General features: G+C 38.8%; 1 protein-coding gene and 1 pseudogene across 4 annotated transcripts in view; both read left to right on the top strand.

The window, feature by feature from the left end:
- Nucleotides 1–24,255, top strand: part of LOC129726932 (voltage-dependent calcium channel subunit alpha-2/delta-4) — a 132,276-nt gene that overhangs the window by 81,861 nt on the left and 26,160 nt on the right. The window lies entirely within an intron of this gene.
- On the top strand, nucleotides 6,873–7,657 carry LOC129726941 (nucleosome assembly protein 1-like 1; annotated as a pseudogene).

Here is a 24,255-nt window from a genome sequence, read left to right as displayed (position 1 = left end):
TACATCGTACTGGCAAGAAAGTGCAGTCTTCTACTAACTATCGCGAACTTGCAGAAGAAAAAATCGAACGCTAACGGAAGCGGAAGACGGCGTATACACGAGAGGGAAATTACGCTCCAATGCTGGTGCAGCCAATTCTCCTATTATGGAATGAGTTTTCGCTCATATTTTCGATGTAATCTTCTGATTTCAATTTGCTTTTTTATATCATAGTGTGTGTGATTTTCTGTTCGGGTTCAGACGAATCTGGGCGTCTTTTGCGGCAGGGACCCGAAGGACGCCCTATAACTCGGGCGATAGCTGCTATTGATGATAGGATTTAAGGCAACTGGAAGGTACCGTGAATGTGGCTGATATGCTACCACATAGCTTCTTTTTCGTAATTAGGTCCCACGAAGGTATAGTTTCTATCCAGGTCATTGCTTGGAAGTGAAAAAAGTTAAAGCACATCCCTCAGCGTTTCCGCAACCCAGTAGATAGGGACTATTCAATGAAATTGACGATAACTTCGAACAAGTTTGAAAGTCATTGCACAAGTTTCATTCTGAGTTTAACGTATTGTATCATAAAATGTGCTTTTTGAAATCCACACGTGGTGGGCATCGTCTACTAAAAATTAAAAGTCATAATTCGTTAACACGCTAATCGAAAAAACTAACACCGCATATAGGTAACAAATAATCGCTAAAAATAAATAATTGAAATTTTCGCTAACCACTAATTGCTGAACTGTTGTAGCGTTACAAGGTGAAATTTGTTGTTCATCAATGCAAACGTACGCAATAAGTTTTGAGAGCTATTTTCGCCTTTAAAAATAATAAAATTTCGCCTGTTAGCTTTCCATTGAGTGATTTCAATCCGATAACTGAAAGACAAGGCCAGATTCGAACTATTAATTACCGCTAATATTATCGAGCGACTTCGTTATAGCTCTGTAATTCGATTGTCAATTCAGATCACTGACCATTACATCGGTGGTCCGACTATGATAGCATTATAATTACGTGAATCGTTACTAGCCTCATAGTAATAGTCATCATATTGTAGCGTCATTCTTCCACATTAGATGTGTTCTATCACTCTACAATTGCTGCTTCCTTCCTACAGATAACCGTCAGTCGTACACACGTTCAGCTCTCTTGCGACTGTCAATCATCGCTACGTAGTCGGGTTGCCATCGGATAAATACGCGTAGGCATATAAAAACCGCTGACGCGACATAATATTTCATCCACGAGAAACCTGTATGCCCTGTGCACGGCGGGATCGAAGGATCCGGTAACGATGGCGGCATATGTGTCGATATATCCACGATGACGATGACGGCGAGCCTTGTTGATCCTATCCCTGACAGGATGAGATAGATTGTTAGTAAAAAGCAGTCACAGACAGAATAGTATCCATTAGAAAAGCCGCAGTGTTTGAATACTTTCAACTGTTAGAAATCTTTGTTTTTAAAGTTGAACATTACGACGCTAGAGCAAAAAAAAAAGAAACAAGTCAGATTTGCCACCCCAACGACACCAGACAAATAAACATGTAAATGTTCACATACATTCCCATGCTAACTAAAAGTCAACTACTTTTTTCATAATAAGCGTAAACCGAGGGAAAGGACTTTTCTAGGGTAAAAATAAAATAACTAAGGCTGTTCTGGATAGCATTCAGCGAATCTGATGCGGATGTTTGGGTCAGCGATTCTTTTATGATTGGCGTATGATTATTGTTTCCGTTCGGTGAATTGACTCTGATTACGAGACAATTACGTCCTATATATATTCGATATCTTTTTGCTATTACTGAATAGAACTAACCGTTACGTAAGTATGTCACAATGAATGAAACTAACAATTTATATAGACGATAGCGGCTTAAACCGTACTCATATGTACAGAATAATCAATTATACTCATATTTGTTATCATTATATCGCAGAGAGGAATGATTTCGTCCGACTTTTTATTTGTACAGACAATGGTTTGTTGTAGATGCTGTCGAAACGTTCATTTTGTGCATTATTTTGGTACACAGTGTTTCTCTTTTTACCCCATTCGGGTGGCGATTGTCTGCTCCTGGTTTTTGACATTATTATTATTAGTTTTAATTTCTTTCAATGACTTATCATACGTTTCACATTTTTAGTATCCTAGTTCTTGACCATTCACACTAATTAAAAAATAAATATTATATTCTTGTTTTTTGATATCTATCTATTTCTATTCTACTACTACAATTTCTGGTTTAATGAAGTAAAAAACTAACTACAAATACTAATACGGTTCAAACCGTGGCGTAGTCTTTACTATAAGTGAGAGTCGCCTCTACGCCATTCGGTCCATGGCTGCAGTTAATTAGCTCTGCGTAGTCTGCGTAAATTCCGCAGGTCGTCTTCCTCGTCGTTTGGGCTCTGACGGATTGGTTTCAAAAGCCATCCTCACTGAGCTGTCGTTCGACCCGCCCAAGCAGCTCCTGCAGTTCGTGGCCTATTCGTCTCCTTCAAGTTCTGTTTTTCATCTGCATTCCACCTTTATTTCGAAGACCTTACGAGCACGTTGGTCCTCCTCAAGCTTTGTCCATTTCTTGGAGCCGTAGAAGACTACCAATTTAATCAGTGTCTTGTAAATGGTTAACTTGATGCGGTAGCGAATTTTACTCCATCTGCTGATATCGTTGTCCGCGGTTACCAGTGTGCTCAGGTACCAGAGCTCGTCCAACCCCTCGATTTCATCACACCAATCTGAACTTGAGGTGAGAGGCAAGCGCTATCTTTTGAGCAAGATCGCACGAAATGACCTATGGTCGAATATCGACCATTTTTTATTTGAATGAAACTTTGCACATGTATTTGACTTAGCAAACTGAGCATTTTTCACAGATGGAGAGATTTTTTACACCCATGAGTTACATTCTAAAAGGGCGTATGCCTTTTAACATAGGTTTTATTCGAAGCATTGTAGCCCAGAAACCGTTGGTTGTATAGAAAAACTGTCTGAGTTGTAGGGAATTAAAAATGCACCATAAAAAAATCATACACTGTACAAAAAAAATTTTTTTGACCAAAAAAATTAAAAATAAACATTAAATTTCAATTTAAAAAAAAAAAGTTGATTTTTTTTTATTTTTTTTAAAGAAACTTGACGTTAATACGCAACTTTTTAAAAAAAGTCCAGGATGGAGAAATGAAAAATATTTTTTTTGTGGTAGAAAATTTTTTTTATAAAAATTCTAATTCAAACATTTTTCAAAATATTTGTATTCTGATGATTTTAAAAGATGCAGAGAGCCATTTTGAATCAAAAAGCTCTTGGTAGTAAACATTCTAAAGGCATCGGTTTTCGAGTTATTTTTAGTTTAAGCTCGAAAAATTAATTATATTTCGGAAAATACACGTTTTTCTTAATTTGTCCATGGTTCTCCAGCAAAAACCATACGTTCATTGGAATGCTTGATCAAAAATATACAATTCATTCTTTGACAACAAAACGATTGGATTAATAACTCAAGCGCTAAACCTTAGCCTACCTACACGTTCCCCCTTGCCGAATGTTTTATAAAAAGTACTTTGTCGTGCAACACTACCTACTTGTTTACTAATAATAACTGTTTGTAAAGTACGCAACCAATAACTACTGGGTTACCTATAATATCTGTTTTCGTATATAAATACGATTGCACTACTCTAGATGTGTTAGTAACAGTTTGCATTTTGTGAAGATGAATAAAGTGAAAATGGAATACACCAAGCCCAAATGCTGTAAACCCTTTCATGATCATCGGTGCCCATCAAGCTTACGCAAATTAAACGAAAACGTTATTGCAAAATTAAAAATATTGAACAGTCTAGCTAATTTTAATAGGTTTTTATCAATTTGTGATTCGTGTAGTTATTGGAATGATAGTCATGCCACCATTCATCCCTTCGTTATTTACTATACAGAATCTGGAACACTTAAGAATATCAGCTTCATCATAATATCGGATGTACTCCATCATGATACTGTTGCGGTTCAGGTGTTTATTGCCAAATTAATGAGTTTTTTTGAAAACAACAATAGAGTTGAAAAAAGCGATATTAATGTCTGATGGAGCTGCCTCACAATATGAAAATAGAAAAAACTTTGCGAGTCTTTGCAAGTTCAAAACAAAATATAACGTCGATGCAGAGTGGCATTTTTTTGCGACTTCTCATGTCAAAGGCCCAGGCAATTGGTGGCATATTAAAACGAATGGCAGGAAATGCAAGTTTAGCTAAAGAACATGAACATCCCATTACAAGCGCAAAAGAATTGTATGATTGGTTTAATCAGAAAAGTAATAAAAATTCACCAAAAATGTCATTTACTTGGGTATCATATGAAGAATATGAACAAGGAGTAACAGAATGGAGCAATATTTTCAAAAAATCTATATTAATAGCTGCCACACAAAAGTATTACTCTTTTGTTCCGATTTTAGAAAATAAGATACAAACGAAGCTGTTTTCAAAAGATGACGAATCATTTACTTATGATGTATATAAAATTTAACCGGAGTGATTCGCGATTAGGGCTCAACTAACAAAATGTAAACAAATGGTTCTATTACACTATTGGTTTCGAAAAGACTTACGAAATTCATGAAAAGAATCCTTTCTTTTGTATAAATCGATAAAATTATTTAAATCAAGCTTTTAGTGAAGGGCGATAAAGCAGTTTACCCAAAACAAAAGATACTTTGGAACTAGGCCCTTTACATTGTTTTGCAGCAACGGGCTTATTTGCGAAATATTTCGTAAACAGGCTACAGTAAAGGGCGGATCAACTTTTGTTTTCAAAATAAAGGCGCATTTAAAGAGGCGCAACTGGAGAAAAAATAAAAACAAGGCGAAAGAAAGATGGGCGTATCTCGTTGTCAGAATGCTTTAAGGCTCATTAGAAAAAGGTTAGAAGAAAAGTGCAGATTTAAGCCATAAATGCACAAATTTGATGTAGTATTGTTAGGAAACTATAAGCCAGGTATATTTTACGTCGATTTTTGGTATTGATGTTAATGTTAGTCACTTTCTTTGAAATTACGATTTGAAAATGTACTAGCAAATTTTCAAACTGATATTCCCCAATGTTTATCTTTTGCCAGTTGCGCCCTTATCGCAAATCACTCCGGATAAGGTGAGACTAGTTCTGTAAAGTATCTATGTCATTAAAAAAAATATATTCTTAAGATAATAAAACTCGAAAATAAATATTTGATTCTTATATATATTTATATCACTTAAAACATTTAACTCTTTTCTTGGGAACCGTTCGCCCAATCGTTTTGTTGTCAAAGAATGAATTGTATATTTTTGATCAAGCATTCCAATGAACGTATGGTTTTTGCTGGAGACCCATGGACAAATTAAGAAAAACGTGTATTTTCCAAAAAAATTATAATTTTTCGAGCTTAAATTTAAAATAACTCGAAAACCAATGGCTTTAGAATGTTTACTACCAAGAGCTTTTTGATTAACAATGACTCTCTGCATCTTTTAAAATCATCAGAATACAAATATTTTGAAAAATGTTTGAATTAGAATTTTCATAAGGAAATTAATCTACCATAAAAAAATATTTTTCATTTCTCCATCCTGGACTTTTTTTGAAAAGTTGCGTATTAACGTCAAGTTTATTAAAAAAAAATTAAAAAAAGTTCAACTCATTTTTTTTTAATTGAAATTTAATGCTTATTTTAAATTTTTTTTGGTCAAAAAATTTTTTTTTGTACAGTGTATGTTTTTTTATGGTGCATTTTTAATTCCCTACAACTCATCCTCAGACAGTTTTTCCATACAACCAACGGTTTCTGGGCTACAATGCTTCGAATAAAACCTATGCCAAAAGGCATACGCCCTTTTAGAATGTAACTCATGGGTGTAAAAAAACTCTCCATCTGTTAAAAATGCTTAGTTTGCTAAGCCAAATACGTGTGCAAAGTTTCATTCAAATCAAAAATGGTCGATTAAATTTTCGCGTATTTCCAGGCGATTTGAAATGATTCTGCTCTTTTGCGCTCGTTCGTAAGTGTGCACACTCGCATTTTTTCTTGTTCCGTGCGGGGCGAATTACGAGTTTTTTTTTCGTTGAGGGCAGGGTCAGATTTAGGTGCTGGGAGGCGGGGCCTTTTTTTTAAAAAAAATAGAGGTAATAAAATTTTAAATTTTTAAATGACTTAATGCTTCGCTGGAAGGTGACGAGCAAAAAAAAAGTCTTCATGCCTGGCCCAGCCCGAAAAAAATAACATCAAAAAAACCTTAAAAGTTGCTGTAATTGTACATAGTTATACCATAACTTAACTTCGTTTTTTATTGTAAATACATCAATTTTACATTAAATATCATTGTCCAGAACAATAAAAAACATTGTTTTTGTCATTTTTACCTTGAAAAAGGGGGGTTGTTATGTATCTTAACAGCATTTTTTCAGGCATTTTTCCCATACATTTAGAAGTCACTGACAATATTTTTCATGGTAAAAATATTGTCGGTGGTAGATGCAACAACGAAAAACGTTGTTAAAACATGGTAATGACAAAAATCGTTTGCAAGTTTACAGTAAAAATGTCATGTTTTTTATGGTTACAATACAAAACATTGTCCGTTTACTGTTCTCACCGCAAAATACATCGTAATTTTTTTATCGGGAGGACTGGGGGCCCTCGTGTTGAAAGGCAATTTGCCCTCTTTGCACCCCCTTAAATCCGTGCCTGGCTAAGGGATTTGTATTTGTGCCCTGTCGAGGTTTAAGAAGAGAGAAGAGTCGAGGTATAAGAAGAGAGAAGAGTCCCAGCGGAGCAGTTGTCAAGAAGTTCATATTCCGTTGCCGATAGAGATTAATCTGTTTCTGAAATCAACAACAATGACCGGTACTGAAAAGAACGAAGTGAAGGCAGTTGAATCCGCTTCGGGCGCGAAGTATCAAATGGTTGAGCTACTAGATGACCCGGCTTGTATGTCTTCGTCCTCCCGCCGGATAATGATGGAGGAGATAATAAAGATTCTGCCAGATAACGTTCGAAACTAGATCGACGCGTTGAGAGAGTCCAGGTTCTTTGAAGAGGTGTACGCCCTGGAGTGCAAATACCGGAAACTGTACCAACTTTTAGTAGATTGCAGGAAGGCAATCATTGAAGCTGAGTGGCAGGAATGAAGTGACGACGGACAACGAGGTAGATTCGTCGGTTACGGCACGCTTCAGGTGGATGGCACTGAACTACAAAAACCAGCACTTGAAGAGCATCAAGGAGGGTCTAGGCACTCTAGCCTGCTGGCTGGACGGTGTTAAATAACACACAAACGATCCAGCCGCACGACGAACCGGTGTTGGAACACCTGACTAATGAGAACATCGTCTACAAGACCGATCCAAGGAGTTACGTGCTGAAGTTCTACTATTCACCAAATCCGTTCTTCAAGGATGCGGTGCTAACCAAGCAGTACTTCATGTGCTGCCAGGTCGACGAGGATGAACCATTTAGATTTAAGGGTCCCGAAATGTACAAGTGCACTGGCTGCATAATCCAATGGCATTCGAGCAAGAACGTGATGGTGAAGACGACCAAGAAACAGCAGAAGCACAAACAACGCGTAGTGATTCGTACCCTGACAAAGACGCTGCTGAATGGTTCGTTCTTCAACTTTTGAAGTAGAATACTTCTCTCAGGAAGTACGGCTACATAGGAATGTGAAATGAAAATCTAAAACCGAAAAAAGTGAAAAATATGTCCAATTTCAAATGCAAATAAATCGGTTACTATTCGAAGGATTTCCTTCGTTCTTGTGGCAATAGATTGGAAAATCTTCTAAGATTCTTCCCAAAAGAAGATAATTGTAATTTTATTATTCACACTATTGTACTATTGAAAATAGTCAAGCCTTGTCAAAACGAAAAATTCGACCTCTGATTGGTCGTTATATGATTGCTTCCCAAGCACGGTCGACAGAATCATATACCTTGCAATTGAAAACATGCTATTTGGCCTATATAAGAGCCTGTTTCAGCCGGAGCCGCTCATAATAGTTCTAGACAGCGACAACAGCAGTCGTCCTTCCTTAGCAGCAGCACTAGCCCTGTGGTTGGTCACCACGTCTCAGGAGCAGCGCGGTTTTTCTCAGCGTGTGTCGCCAGACAGCCATTATTCCCCCCGTGCTGGGGCAGCATGATGATTGCCATCAGGAAATCCAATTTCGGAAATCAAAATGCCTTTTTTAAGGCAAATAAACAAGTCATTGAAAGTTAATAATTTTTGTCAACGCAAGCAAGCATTCTGTGTTGCATCCTAGCAATTCAAATTTGTCGCACTCGTCTAATTTACTGAATGTGAAATAGCTTCCACAGTGCATGTTGTCCGTGTATCTTAATTCCCCCACTATTAGGGCAGCTCAAAGGTTGCGATCAGCAACCGATTTTGAACCGCAAAATGCCTTTTTCAAGGCAAATAAACAAATAGTTGAAGGGTTATAATTTTCTGGCATCAACACAAGCAGACATTCTGTGCGGGATGCAATCAAATTCTGTTGTAGTTGTCTAATTTTTACTTTGTTTAGTAAACTCCTTACTGTAGGGGCAGCGCAAAGGCTGCGATCAGCATAACCGACTTTGAATAACAAACTGCCCTGTTAGAACGCACTCACAAAAGCAGTTAGTTCGACTATGCAGAGCTAATATGAAGCCGATTCAATCAATCAGCATGAACAGAATTTCGTCGTCTCCCAACCCAGCTGCCAAGTTGCAACATGAAGCAACACGCAACAGCGAGCAAACGAAATCGCTTGATGTTACAAGCCGCAATACGGTTAGGGGTAAAATCGTTGCGTGTGTGAGAGCACCATCGGTGTTTATTCGCTTGGTACAAAAATCAAATGCAAATTGTGGAATAATTCGTCTGAAGAACCTTAGAAAATGGTAAAACTGAACAGACAGGCGTGGCCTATTTCGGCTATAAAAGAGTTTTTCTGGTTAAACTAGCTACATTCATCAGTCGGATGGTGAGCTGGATGGACCGTCCACAACGTTGACAGCAGTAGCAGCAGATATCAGCACTCAGCATTAACAGAGGATAGCAGCGGGTTAACCCTGTGGCTGCCTTCAAATTAAACAAATCACTTGCCCTGTGGTTGGTCACCACGTCTCAGGCCTCTGCCAGGCTGAACGGCAACGCGAGCGATTGGGCGAGATTTTTGCCGTACATCAGCCGGCACTTCCTCTAATGTATAAGCTGGATTATTTTGTTCAGAAGAATATTACTGCCGGTAATATTACAGAGATGCGATTGCATTATATCCGATATGGAATTGAACAATTGCTCTTTTGGGGAAAATAAAACATTTAATTTGAAGAGTTAATAGCTTTGGGTACCAGTATGGTAGGTGCAGCAGTATGGTAACAGCCTCAGCGGTAGGTGCAGCCGGTACTTCCCTGAGGCCGATGTTATAAGGAAGTAAATGGAAGCGGCACGGCAAAACAGTTCGGGTGTGCTTAGACGCGCGTCATTTTTCGTTGTTGATATTATTCCCCACATGAAACGACGCGCTTTCGTACGATAGCGGCGGTATTAGCGGTAGATGCATTTGCCAACACTTACTCCAGTAAAGCCGTGTCTAATTTTCAATGTGAAAACACCTTTCTATTGTGTTGGCCGTGCGCATTAGGCCTCTGCCAGGTTAAATGCGAAAAGCGGCGCGAACCGATTCGCCCGGCCGTAGGTTAATGTACAGCCGTAAGTAGAGCTGTATAAAAGTATTCTACTTCAACCTTGCGGTCGTGGCTTTGCACACAACCCTCCTGTGATTTTTCAGTCCGTTCACGGGCCAGAATCATCCGGAAGGCCATCCTGAACTTTATCGGTGAAGGATGAGGATGAGGAAGAAGAGGACGAGCGACCTCCAGCGGCTCGAAAAGATCGCCGCGCAAGTGATGGTGACAGTGGAACATCAGAATCCTGCCGAGTGTCAACAGCAGTAGGAGAAAGCAACACGTTAAACCAGCTTTATTCAGTTCATTATTCTATTTTATGACGCTTTTTGCTCAAGCTGTCTCCTATACTTACACATACGTCAGCTACGCAACCAAATACTCACTACGCACCTCACTATACACGGGAGAAAGCATGTTACAATAACGATAACATAAGGAATCGACGCCTTCGATTACACTGGTCAACACATGTGCATTCTAAAAGCTCAAACCGGAAAAAATGAAGGATTATAGCTATTCAACCATTCCCGTGAATTTTGGTGTCCCTAGCTGATAAGTTTGTTACTTGGTACTTTATTTGGTGCTCGGTCACTTCATGCAGATTTGATCATTCATATTTAAAATAACCCAACCAATGCACACTGGGAAAAATGAACCCAAATTCCCACTAATTAGATGCCGCTGGGCTGGCAACCTGGAATATAGCATTTTTTATGTAAAATTAGTCAATAAATCGATTGGTGATAGTTTCATCATGTGCAGGGCAAATTTGTGCAGGGCTACTTCGAGCTCGAAGAACAATAATTTAGATAGAATTTGTGCAAGAAAATAGGTATTTTGATTTTTAGCTCCAAGCAGATGGTGCCCCCGTTTCTTGGACAATGTGATACCAAGGAGCTGATCCGTGGTAACGTGTCCCATGAACTGTTCTGCAAAGCGATGGCAAAGCGTTTGTAAGCGGCGTTCAGTAGAGTGACTGCCCGGTACTTGCAGTACCCTGGTTTGTCGTTTTTTGCATCCTTACTTATTTACCAGTCAGCTTCAGGTCTTGATCTTCGAGGAAGTCGTCTCTATTCAATTAGGTCCATGATTGCAGCTCGCCAGCAATGTCGTGGAAGCTGCGCCTCGTCGTCTCATTCTAGTCGAATCGTTAGCGAGAACCATTGTTGTCCGATATCTTTACGATGTACAAAGCCCACCGCAGCCTGGGATTTTCATTGTTTGGACGATGAGTCGTTCTCCCAGCAGCTGATGTAACTCGTAGTTCCTCCGCCTTCGCCACAATTCACCGCAGATGATACGCAGAACTTTCCGTTTGAAAAGTACAAGGGCGCGGAGGTTTACCACGAGCAAGGTCCATGTTTCGTGACCGTAGAGGACTTTCGGTCTGATCAGTGTTTTGTAGATGATCAGCTTCGTGCGATGGTGAATTTTATTCGAACGTCTTCCGGCGTCCAAAGTAGGTACGATTTTCTGCCAAAAGGCGTTGATGAATTTCTCTGCTAATGTCGTAGGCAGCAGTCACCAGTGCGTCAAGCTACAGGAACTCGTCTACTGCCTTGATATCATCACCGCCAACGTCGACCCTGTATTTTCTGGCGCCTCTTCCACTCATATCCTTAGTCTTCGACGCGTTCCTTTAGTCTGATGTACATTTTCGTCATGTCCCAAGAATTTAAGCTACGATATCAATGTCATCGGCTATCCATAGAGCTGAACAGACCTGAATATCGTGCCATTTACGTCGATACCTATCCTACGTATCACACCTTCCAAAGCGATATTAAATAGCAAGCACGATAGTCCATCACCTTTCCGTAACCCTCTTCAAGGTTCGAAGGGACTCGAGAGTGTCCCAGGAATTCGAACTATGTACATTACCCGTTCCATGGTTGATGTTGACCAACCGTGTCAGTTTATCTAGCAAACCGTAATCGTGTATAATCTGCCATAGTTTATCTCGAACGATTGTGTCGTACGTCGATTAAAAATCGGCCAAAGACCTACAGCCACTTCGTCGTCATCCTTTGCTACAATGCCGTTAAGGCGCTCGTCAAACCACTTCTTGCTCGGCTTTCGGCACGTAGCTTTTGCGGAAACTGTTCAGCGTCTTGTAGAACTTTGGTGTGTCATTTGCACGCTACAGTTCTTCCATTGTCTCGGGAGCTCGATCTTTCTGCTGGCGCTTCTCCTTCTGAAAGATCAAGTTTTGCCTGTTCCGTGCGCGTCGGCACCATTTTCGATCACGCTGCCCCTCTTCGATTAACTGTTTACACTCGTCGTCGAGCCAGTCGTTTCTTCTTTTCGAAGTCATTGTACTCAGTGCCGCTACAGTAGTACTAACTATCGCCGATCGTCTTCCCAGCCATCTTCGAGAGTAGCTGAGACTTCAATGCGTGGTACGCACCGTTAAAAGTTTTGAGCGCATGCATATTCCATCTACTCCTCCGATACTGACGCTCCTCCCAGATCTTGATAATGACACAGTGACCACTGTAGCCAGTGTTACAGCGCTCTCGCTAGGAAGTTGGTCTATTTTAACAGGTTTGTTGTTTTTGAGCCGGCCATTTCCACCACCATTTACAGGAGATTAGAGGCTGATACCCTGTCGTCACAATCTCGGTCTTTTGGTTGGCGCATCTTTTTTCGGAGACCTGAATTTTGGCTGTTCTGTGCTCGTCGGCAAGGTTCCACATTCGCTGCGTTTTCCTCCTAGACTAACTGTTTACATCCATCATCAAACTAGTGTCTCTAGAATCTGGAGCCCTTGTGCACAGAACGGAAGGTCAACTTCAGGTATATGATCAAACAGAAAGTGTACACAAAGAGGACTGAAAAATCACGAATGAATTTTCTTTGCCCTCAGCAATATATATTTGTCGTGTACGTTTATGCCACTGCGACAGTGGTATAAAGTGGCATAATTTATTCGATGTTTTGAATTGACGGTTATTTCAACAGTTTAACCTGTTCAATTCGATCTTTTACGTGCAATGCAAAAACGTTGTGCGAAAACAGCAAAGTCTCACAGTTGTGCAATTTTTTATATTCGAAAATCTATAATGTGGGATAGTGGAAGTAAGTGAAAGTATCAACACAAGCTATCTGATGTCCCGTACATGTTGGTTTGGAACACGAACCACAATCAATGCTATTTAAAACCGGGTGTTCGAAACTGTTGCAATTATTGCGAAGGTCTTCCTCTCACGATTGTATCATGTGTTAGCGACAGTTATTTATAAAAAATTAGTTTGAAACTTTATCGTTGTCATAAATCAAATATGAAGTGTTTTTTTGTTTTTGTTTAAAGGAAGTGCTACTTTGTGTTGTAAGAAGATGTTGTACAGATAAATTTTGTTTGGCAAATATCTAGATATTTTATAATATTGAATCAATACCTTAGTCGACAATGAAATTCCTAAACAGGTTTCATCCTGTTATTTCATTATATCACATGTTTTATCGATCACCCGAGATCCAAACTCTGAAGGTATATCGGTTTTGGACTCATTGATGCTAGATGCATCCGATGGAATAAAAATAAGGAGGATGAGATTAGATAAACTTCTATAAGCTTCTGGAGCAACGGATAATGTGGTTGTACGAACGGATAATGTGGTTGTAGTATATTAATTTTGCGAACGATATTTCGATATTAACTATTCACGGATTTCTGGTATTTATATATCAGCTAAAAGAGTGTAATTTTCTGAACAAACGTGATTTTATATCATTGTCCTTCAATTTTTCAATGAAGAATAAAAATCGCACTAAATCGCATGAATGTCAGTTGGTACATGGGCGAACTATTATTACATTTTGCCAAAGCCCGTCGACATGTTGAGCAGGAGTGCGAATGAAATAGCTTGTCCCCGGGTCGTTTCACACCTCCTGTTTTACTGGTCTTATTTCGAAAAATGCACACGAAAAAGCAGGTCTTCTTCACACAGAGTTCTATTCAACAAAATCAATGTGCGTCGAAGCGAAACTAATTAAGAACACTTTTATATTAAATTGAAATTAGACTTAGAATGATCTTTCACATTATGTGGATGTAACCAATATCTTCTTTTCAATGGTAGCACAAAGGATTTAGCAAATAGGATATGCAATCTCTCTGGTGCAGCGATACTATGTAAATCACAGATTCTAAAGCAAAGCAAAGCCTTGCTACTACATTCTAAATCGGAACTCGACATTCTGTTATACACCGCCTTCGCATCCAACTGTTTGAGTGTACAGGACAATTGCGGGGCTAGCACTACGATCCTACTGACAGTGTCAGTCTGACACTAACAGTCTCTTCCGAGCCAAGACTCGAACCTACGACAACTGGCTTGGTAAGCTAGCATCGTACCTCGAAACCATCTGGGATGGTTCGAGATCGCAGATTCTATAAGCATACGAATCCTAATCACTTTTCGTGACGGACGCAATTTAAATATTCCTTTCATCCCCGTACCTTTCAGTAGTAAAAATTTGCAAATTTCCAGATCGATTATATTATTCGTACTCATACGTCAAAAGTGTAATATAAAACATCTTTCAAATGCTTGTGATAACCATTATTGCTGGGAAACTTGAGATAATTTAAAAGTAATAATAAAGAATAAACACATAACCGCATTAAAAGAGTGCACCTGTAGTGTTTTCGCATGGCAGATTTATACCAGTGTGTATGACAGATTTCCATAAAAGAAGTATAAATTCTATTTATTTTCCGTGTAAAATGCGTTCTTTCCACCACAAGGGAGCGCTGCGAAATTCACTGTGCACTCAGCAGTTTTCGAATACAGATGACCTTCCGTTCGGTGCCCTTGTGCTTCGCTTTAGCAGTACTACCTCCTCCAAAATTTATTATTCCTCCAGTCATCTTTGAGAGTTGCTTGACCAAACTGCTCTTATCGGAATATAGCATCAAAATTGCGTAGAAATATTAAAAATATTGAAATTCACAGAGTAAGTTTTAAACTTAACCCTCTAATGCCTAGTGCCGCCTTCAGACGGTTTTCAGCCAAACCTCTAAAAGGCTTCAATAGATACCCAAAAAATGTTTATAAAGATTCATAGTGATTTTTTCGAAAACCATCTAAAAATTAACTTGGGCACTAGAGGGTTAACCTAAAATTCGTTTTTCTCAACATGGTAAAATACTATGTCCCAATTATGACTAGTTTGGCATTTTGTCAATAAACTTAAGATATATATTTTGGTCAACTTGCATATCTGCATTTTTTAAACTATTGGTGCTTTGGATGCAAGAAACTTTGCCAATTTTTCTATTTGATAGGCAACACTCACATCAACAGTTAATAGAGAATCGGCGTGAAATATCGTGCTCCCGAGCGTCTCCGTCGGTAGGCGTGGATTGAGCGGTCGTGCATAAACGCTTCTCCGGCCCGGGAGAGTTCTGTTCATATAAATGTTTTCTAAATGTAGTGACCCAACTTTATAATATGTTAGTTCAAATCGTCCACATAATGTAGTATAACATTTTGCGTTTCACTAGAATATACCACACACACACCTGTGCGCGGCCCTAATAACACTCTATTTTTTATGCTTTAAATCGGTCTCAAATCAGGAAATCGCTTTTCAAGAACAGACGAACAATTTATACAAGAAACGTCGACCTGTTAAGCTCAAAGCCAGATGTCCGGGTTACCGAATATCTAGAGACTTCGCGTCGATACCTTTCATGAGGTCGTATTTTCTACAGATTGGTTATAACCGCGTTATAATTTTCGGTATAAAGAGGGTCACTTCACGAAGAAGTGATAGGAGTGGCGAGGCGTTAACGTAGACTCAACTTTCGTAACATTGTGTAGTCAGCTGAGGTAAATCAATGAGAGACACGTTTTGGTAGTTGCATAATGACTTCATAAACAGCTGTTCGAATATTTGAGTCTGTCTTGATTGATTCATAGGTCCGGTATCCTCGCGTGCGCTTTATTTTTGCGGTGTTACATCAGCAGCTGGAATGAGTTCGGATTGCATTATGATGTCCGAAGAAGATATAATGAACTCGTACGCGCGATATTTGTTATTATGAACCCGGTACTAGAATCCAGCGCATCGTTTACCAAAACGAAACCTGCTACAAACCTTACCCTTTTCTCTAACATCCCAGTGATTTCTCGTGGAAGTGCAGAGGTGTTCTCGGCTTCCAATAAAGCGAATATCACGTCAACATATTCCTATACACACTCTTTCTTTGACCTGCATTCAGACGGACGGCGCTGGTATTGCCTAATATAAAGGTTAAGGTCACCAGTTTTTACACATTGAGGATGAATGTTAATCCCAAGCATCATCCATTGGTTCTCTGTGTAATTACAGCTGATCTGGCAATAACGGAGTAGCAACCGCGGGCGGTCAATCATGCTCATGCTCATGCTCAATTCGTTTTTCTCAACATGGTAAAAATATCACCGGTCACTATCTCTTTTTTCACACGAGTTCATTAGGGTGTTTCATTGGAGTGACACTGACAGATAATTTTACTCCAATTTTAACTGTTGTCGCCACTCTATTACAAACTCTCTAATCAAGAAAATAAAAAAAAGAAAGACAGATAACTGTTGCAAACCGTTGGGTTCAAATATTTTTCAAAATAAAACAAATCTAAGCTGCCAGAAGTTTGGTGAAGTTTTTAAAAATATTTCGTGTTTTTTTGCAGTACCGAGCGATTCAGAACTTTATTTCCAAAAATCACACTTCTTGCGCAAAATTTAATATTCATTTGAGCATTACTTCGTAGGGAATGATGTAGGTTTTTTCCAAGCAGTGAACAGTTTTTTTTATATGTATTAACTTTAATTAATATCTTTTTCCAAAAATCAATTTGACAAGTGTTCCGTTTTTTAAACCTAACGGTAAATCGTCAAAACGGTACATCGTTTTCGCCTCGAGAAAATCTGACCAACCTGTAAGCGAATCTACGATTACTTCAAATATTTCGTCACTTGATGAATGCAGTAAAAAATGTATCCAATTGAAATCGTTAGTTATGTGACAGGGCCAGTATATAGCCCAAAAATTCTCAGATATCGGAGATGATAGCAAAATCCGTAAGATGGAAGCGACAGAAGCTCTTTAAGTTTTCTGACATACCGCAGAAGGATAAAACGGAGTCAAAGTGATTTCTACTCGGAGATAAGTTACAGGAAAAGTTTTCGGTGCGCTAATGGGATGCAATTTGAGTTGAAATAAAAAAAAAGAAAAAAACGAGAAAAGAAAGGACTTTCAGATATACGAGCGCAGCCCAATGTGCTCGAAAAAGATAAAATTGAAATTGTTTCTTCATTGTGTATCTTCGGATGAATTAACAGTAATAGTGGGTAAAACAGAATGGCGAAGTAGTGTGATTCTTTTGTGGACAAATATTGCGCATCAATTATAGTTTCATTCAGCTTAATTTCAGCACTGTCAAAAATGCAAAATGAGAAAATACTTCTTCAGTATGTTTAAGATTGAAAGTCGCATAAGTATGTACATGAGCATGTTAAACATTTTTCCGCTACTATGTCGAGTGTTCACAACCAAAAAAACTTATGTATCTACTTATATATGATCGATTGAAAAAAAAAATTAATCCACCTAGCGGTCAGACCCAGCCTTTCTCATTCAATTTTTTATTTGTAAAAATAGATTTACATGAACGCTTCAATCCAATAAATGTATATTCACTCTTTAGGTTCTAAAATATTGATGTTGTAATCTTTACATATAAAAATGCAGTCAAGTCTGTCTGTCTGTCTGATCCATATAGGCCCGAAAACTACCGAACCGATCGACGTGAAAATTTGTATGTAGGGGTTTTTGGTGCCGATAAAGGTTCCTATGATAGTTTGAGACCCCTCCCTCTTCTGGAAGGGAGGGGTCCCATACAAATGAAACATAAATTTCTGCACAACTCAAGAACAAACCAAGCGAAGGAAACCGAATTTGGCATGTGGATGTTTTGAGGGGTAACTAATATGTCTATAATAGTTGGATGAAACACAAATTTGTGCACATCTCGAGAACTAATCAACCAAATGGAACAAAATTTGGCAGGTAAATGTTTTTAGTGGTAACAAATATGTACATAATGGTTTGAAACCCGACTCCCTCTTCTATAAGGGAGAGATCCCATGAAAATGAAACACAAATTTCGCACAGCTCAAGAACCAATCAAGAAAATACAACCAAATTTGGTATGTGAATGTTTTTAGAGGTAACAAATATGTCCATAATGGTTTGACGCCCCTCCCTCTTCTGGAAGTACATGTTTCTTCACAAATTTCTGCACATCTCACGAACTAATCAACTAAATGGAACCATATTGGCAGGTGAATGTTTTTAGTGGTAACAAATATGTTCCATAATCGACCTCTGACAACATTTTGGATTGTAAGATGGCAACTTCCGGTTTCTGGAAAACAGCCGAAAATGGCCGATTTCCACCCAATATAATAATATCCGGATCTAGAATAATACACAGGACCTAAAATCGACCACAGATAGCATTTTAAATTCTAAGATGGCGACTTCCGGTTTCTGAAAACAGCAGAAAATGACCAAATACCACCCAATATGAGTTTTTCTTTAACCAGTATGCCGTTCAAAATCCAGAAATTGTCTCCAAATGCCATTATGAAATCCAAAATGGCGACTTCCGGTGTCGGAAAAACAGCGGCAAATGACCAAATACCACCCAATATGGGTATTTCCGGAACCGTAATGATGCACTGGAGCCACAAATCGACTTCAGACAACATTTTGAATTGTAAGATGGCAACTTCCGGTTTCTGGAAAACAGCCTGAAATGGACGATTCCCATTAAATATTAGTATTTCTGGAACCAGAAAGATGCACAGAAGCTAAAAATTGATCACAGACACAATCTTGAATTTTAAGATGGTGACTTCCGGTGTCTGGCAAACAGCCGGAAATGACCAAATACCATTCAATATGAATGTTTTCGGAACCAGAATGGGTATTTCCGGTGTCAGATTGATGCCAGAAAGTCTGCTGATAATGACAGAATACCACCCAATATGAATATATTCAGAATTAAGGCGATGTACAGAAGCCAAAAGACGAGGATGTTGTCATTTCGATAAAACCAATCATTTCAAACGATTTGTTATTTGACTTTGATCATATCCTATGGCCGATTCGTCGTGCATTTGCAGACTTCAAACAAACCGCAAGGAATCAATGAACTTGGAACGTTCAAATAGTACGACACCACATTTAAATTATGTTGAGGCCACATATATCGATCAAAGCAGGTATAGTTTTAAATAGTCTTTGAATTTCTCTTCTTTCCAATAACTTTTGAGCCACATATCAAATTGTTATGAAGTTTGTTATTTGTAAGTTTGAGAGATGACTCGTTCGTATGACACTAGTTATGTTCAAATAAGTCATGTAATCTTTGAGATAATAGACTTTCTGTTGAAGTTAACCACTTAAATTTACTTTTATTGATCTGCTGACTAACTGTCAGCTTGACTTGAAAATTGAAATTACATTGATTATCCTTACCACCTAATTCCTACTCTACATGGTACATTGGCGATAGCTGTGTTTACTACAAGAAAATTCAAGCTAGAAACCTACAACAGTATACGAAAGGACATAATCATATACAACAGTTCGATGCTTTCATTCAAGCTTATGCACAAGAGTATAAAGTTGTATGTCAGATGTAGTAGACAAGTAATGTAAAATTTCATACTTCAACACCTCCCCTCAATTTTAACTTTTAGTTTTTCAAATAACTTTTTATGCTGAGTTTTAGGTAAAGCCTTAGTCAACGCATCTGCTAGTTGCTCTTGAGTGGGAATGTACTGTAATGTGAGATGACCTCTCTTTATAATATCCCTGATGAAAACAAATTTCACGTCGATGTGTTTCATTCTTTGATGTTCCCGGGGTTCCTTAGAAAACCTGATACATGGTATGTTGTCTTCATAAATTATGAATGGCAAATTCTTCACCTCTAATTCAGATAGCAAATTTGAAAGCCACGTTGCTTCCTTGGTTGCAGAACAGAGAGAAATTAGTTCTGCCTCAGTTGAGGATAGACTAACAGTTGGTTGACGTTTAGTTGACCACGAAACGAGATTTCCGAATACTTGGAAAACATATCCAGAAATAGATTTCCTGTCTTCTGAATCATTGCCAAAGTCTGCATCCGCGTATCCTTGTAGCGTTGGTAAGTCGTGATTTTTGTGATATACAAGTTTTGTATTTTTAGTTCCTTGAAGATATCTCAGGATGCGCTTTAATCCAGTCCAATGATTATCATTAGCGCTAGACTGGAATTTACTCAAAATGTTGACTGCGGCGCAAATATCCGGTCTTGAACACAACGCTAGATATTGCAAGCATCCTATCAATTCTCTGTAAGGATGCGTGGTAAGAGGATCACCGGTTTGATTCCATTTTTGATTTACATCCATTGGAGTCGCAACTGGTTTACAATTCTCCATATTGAACCTCTTCAAAATTTTGTTAGATTAGACATTATAAGAGATCTGGAAAATCAGAGAATGGAAATTTCACAGATGAATTATCTGTGAAATTTCCATTCTCTGATTTTCCAGATCTCTTATAATGTCTAATCCCAAGAAATGAGAAACTTCACTGAGATCCTTCATTTGAAATTGCTTGGATAATTCAGCTTTAATCCAATTGATATCGTCAATGAATTGACCAATTATGAGTAAATCATCTACATATAATACCACATACAAGACACGTTCCTTCATTTTGTATATGCAGCAATCATTATATAATGGTAATAATCCAAGTTTTCGCATTACATTATCAAAGCGTTCATTCCATTTTCGTCCTGCTTGCTTCAAGCCATATAGTGTCTTTTGTAATTTAACAATGTTAGAAACCCCATATTCATCCAATGGTAGCTCCATGTAAATATCTTCTGTAAGTTCTCCATACAAAAATGCCGTTTTTACATCCATTTGATGAATCTTTAATTTTTGTTCGTTGGCAAGTGATAACATAACACGAATGCTACTCATTTTCGCCACGGGTGCAAATGTATCCTGATAATCAAGACCCGGTCTTTGTGAGCAACCTTTGGCAACTAATCTGGCCTTGTATCGACCATCGTCCTAAATTGTAAACAACCATTTGGATTTAATCGGTTTTTTGGTGTTTTGATATACTTTCTATAGTAGTCCATGTTTTATTTTCATACAAGGAGGCAAGTTCTATTTCAATTGCTTCTTTCCATTTCATCCAATCATCACGTCTTTTTAAAAGATCAATGGATTGAGGAATTTCTTGTATAAATTCATTGGCACTGAATGCTGTTTCATAATTATTCATCCATTCTGGTGGTCGTCTTTTTCTTTCGCTTCTTCGAAGCTCTTGATTTGCTCCGTTTTGTTCGTTATCATCCCCGAAAGCACCATCGTCTTCTGCTGTTGCAAAACTACCATCCAAGTTCTCGGTAATGTTAGTGCTTGGACTATCGTGTTCTGGTAGTATATTAGTTACAATTGAAATATCCTCACAATTATCTGTATAATCATTTCGCACACAATTGGTTGATACCAGTTGCTCGTTGAACACTACATTTCTAGAAATTTCAATCCCCCTAGTTTGCGCATGCCATAGTCTAAAGCCATTATTGGAGTATCCGACAAATTTCAGAAGCTTGCTTCGTTTATCAAGTTTCTTCCTTTTCTCTTTTGGAATTTGTGCGTAAGCATCGCAGCCAAATATTTTTAGTTTGCTCACATCTGGTTTTCTTCCAAACCATTTTTCAAACGGAGTTTTATTTTCCAACAGAGCGCTTGTAGGAGATCTGTTTGTTAAATATGTGGCAGCAAAAACAGCTTCGCCCCAAAGTTCCTTGGACAATGTAGTTCCATGTAGCATACTTCTTGCTTTGTCCAACAAAGTTCTGTTCATCCTTTCGCTCACTCCGTTTTGTTGTGGCGTATATGGCACAGTTGTTATTATTTGAATTCCTTTTTGAATACAGTAGTTTTTGAAATTTTCTCCAAAATATTCAGTTCCATTGTCTGTTCTTAAATTTTCAATGCTTAGTCCAAAATGAGCCGAAGCCATTGCTTCATATTCCCTGAACCGATAAAACACATCACTTTTGTGGCTTAATAGGTACACTGTTGTAAAATGTGTGTAATCGTCAATGAATGTGACGAAGTAGCGAAAACCATCATAGGTAGTTTGCTCGAAGAAACCACATACATCAGAATGTATTATCTCAAGAGGTCTGGTAGACCTTGGCAGAACCATTTGTTTGAATCTTTCACGCATTTGCTTTCCATACAGACATGATTCACATATCTGTCTGTCTTGGTTAAACTCGTTCACCTGTATTTTGAAACCTTCAACCATATTCCTTTTGAAAAGTATTTCCAAGTTAGATTTTCCAAGATGACCAAATCGTTTGTGCCATTGAACCAAATTATTGTTCTTGCAAACCAAAGCATTTTCATTCATTGCTTCGCCGTATACATCTAGCAAATAGAGCCCGTTTTCGAGGTATCCTTTGGCAATAATTTCTCCAGATTTTTCCCGAAATGTAACAAAATTGTCAGCAAACAGAACTTCCTTTCCGAGGCTCACCACCCTTTTAACAGAAATCAAATTTTCCTGCAACTCAGGAATGAATAGAACGTCGTACAGCTTCAAATTCTGCATTTTATTAAATCCGATTACAGATTGTAGTGAAACATTTCCAATACGCTTAGCTTGTAGTTCTTCTCCTTCCTTAGCAGTAGTAACAGTGATTGTTTCCTCAAGGTCCCGCAATTCCCGCATTATGTTAACGTCATTAAACATATGGTTATAAGCACCAGAGTCCACTACCATTAAAGGACGTGAGCGATGTCGACGAATACCAGCCATTAGAGCATGTTCTCTACGTTCGTATTGATTACCTACTCCTCTATTTTCTTTGCGTTTACGTTTTTCAATTGGGCATTTATTGTTTTCGGCCAGAAACGCAATATTTTCTCCTGCATTCCTATTCCGGCATTGCAATATTTCAGCATCGTATAAGATTCAGTGTAGATCTTCTAAGGGTTTCCTCTGTAGGACCCTTTCTGGTAGTAATAATATTTGTGCAACTACGTTGTTGTATTGTTCCGGTAGTGCTCCCAAGAGCGTTTGTATGTACTCACGATGCGACGATTGTGGATCCGCACGCTGCAGTTCTCGCACAAGTTTGGAATGTGCTTCAATGAGCTCGTTCAAGTTGCCGAATTGCCTATTCTCTAGACCATACAATTGACGTCTCACGCACATTGCAACAAGCGTACCATTGCGTTGGTATGCTTGTACCAATGCATCCATGCACTGTTTTGCATAAGTACAATGCATGATTTTTAGCAATGGCTCATTAGTGAGGGTGCAGCAGATTTCATCAATAGCTGCATCATCTTCCTCACAGCGTTTCCTGTAGCGACGCATTCGCTGTTCTTCTTCCTCTGGTGTGGCTTCTGGATCGGGTCCTCCATATGGCTCTTCTAGCGGCGTGCGTTGAAGAGTATGATCCAATTTGAGTCTGGTCAAATGGTGCATCAAACGCCATTTCCAAGCAGTAAACTGCTTTTCCTCGCCGCTAAACATTCCCACAGTGACGCTGCGTCGTTGAATTAGCATCAGAGTGGCAGCATTTGGGACGAGAATATCATCCAGATCCTGTCCTGCAGCATCATATGCTCCGCCCGTAGTTAGACTGCATCCGCTGCTACCCACAGCACCAGCACCAGCATTGCCGCTGCCACCCACAGCACGACCGTTACCGCTGCTACCTACAGCATGGTTACTTCCACTGCTACCCGCAGTTTGACCGCTTCTACTGCTACCCGCAGTTTGACCGCTTCTACTGCTACCCGCAGCTTGACCATTTCCGCTGCTAGCCACAGCTTGGCCACTTCCGCCGCTACTCGCAGCTCTTCTGCTTACGCTGCCACCCGCAGCTTGACCATTTCCGCTGCTAGCCGCAGCTTGGCCATGCCCGCTGCTACCCGCAGCTCCAAGATTGCAGTCCACAATCTTCTTCTTCTTCTTGCCGGACGATGATTGTCCGCCTATAGCTCTTGTGGCGTTGCCATCTCAGCCAAATAGTTCCGATGAGTTGTCCTGGGCCAATATCCTGTTGAAGTTAACCACTTCAATTTACTTTTATTGATCTGCTGACTAACTGTCAGCTTGACTTGAAAATTGAAATTACATTGATTATCCTTACCACCTAATTCCTACTCCACATGGTACATTGGCGATAGCTATGTTTACTACAAGAAAATTCAAGCTAGAAACCTACAACAGTATACAAAAGGATATAATCATATACAACAGTTCGATGCTTTCATTCAAGCTTATGCACAAGAGTATAAAGTTGTATGTCAGATGTAGTAGACAAGTAATGTAAAATTGCATACTTCAACACTTTCGTTGTTTTATTAACAATTTAATACATAACGGTTGCTTAAGTTCGATTATAATCAAATGAAATGGAAACGTGTAGGGCAGCCAAACTTTAAAACCACGT

The sequence above is a fragment of the Wyeomyia smithii genome, chromosome 3 (assembly GCF_029784165.1).
Source record: "Wyeomyia smithii strain HCP4-BCI-WySm-NY-G18 chromosome 3, ASM2978416v1, whole genome shotgun sequence".
NCBI lineage: Eukaryota > Metazoa > Arthropoda > Insecta > Diptera > Culicidae > Wyeomyia > Wyeomyia smithii.
The sequence above is the reverse complement of the archived record's forward strand: the minus strand, read 5'-3'. Positions and strand labels throughout refer to the sequence as shown.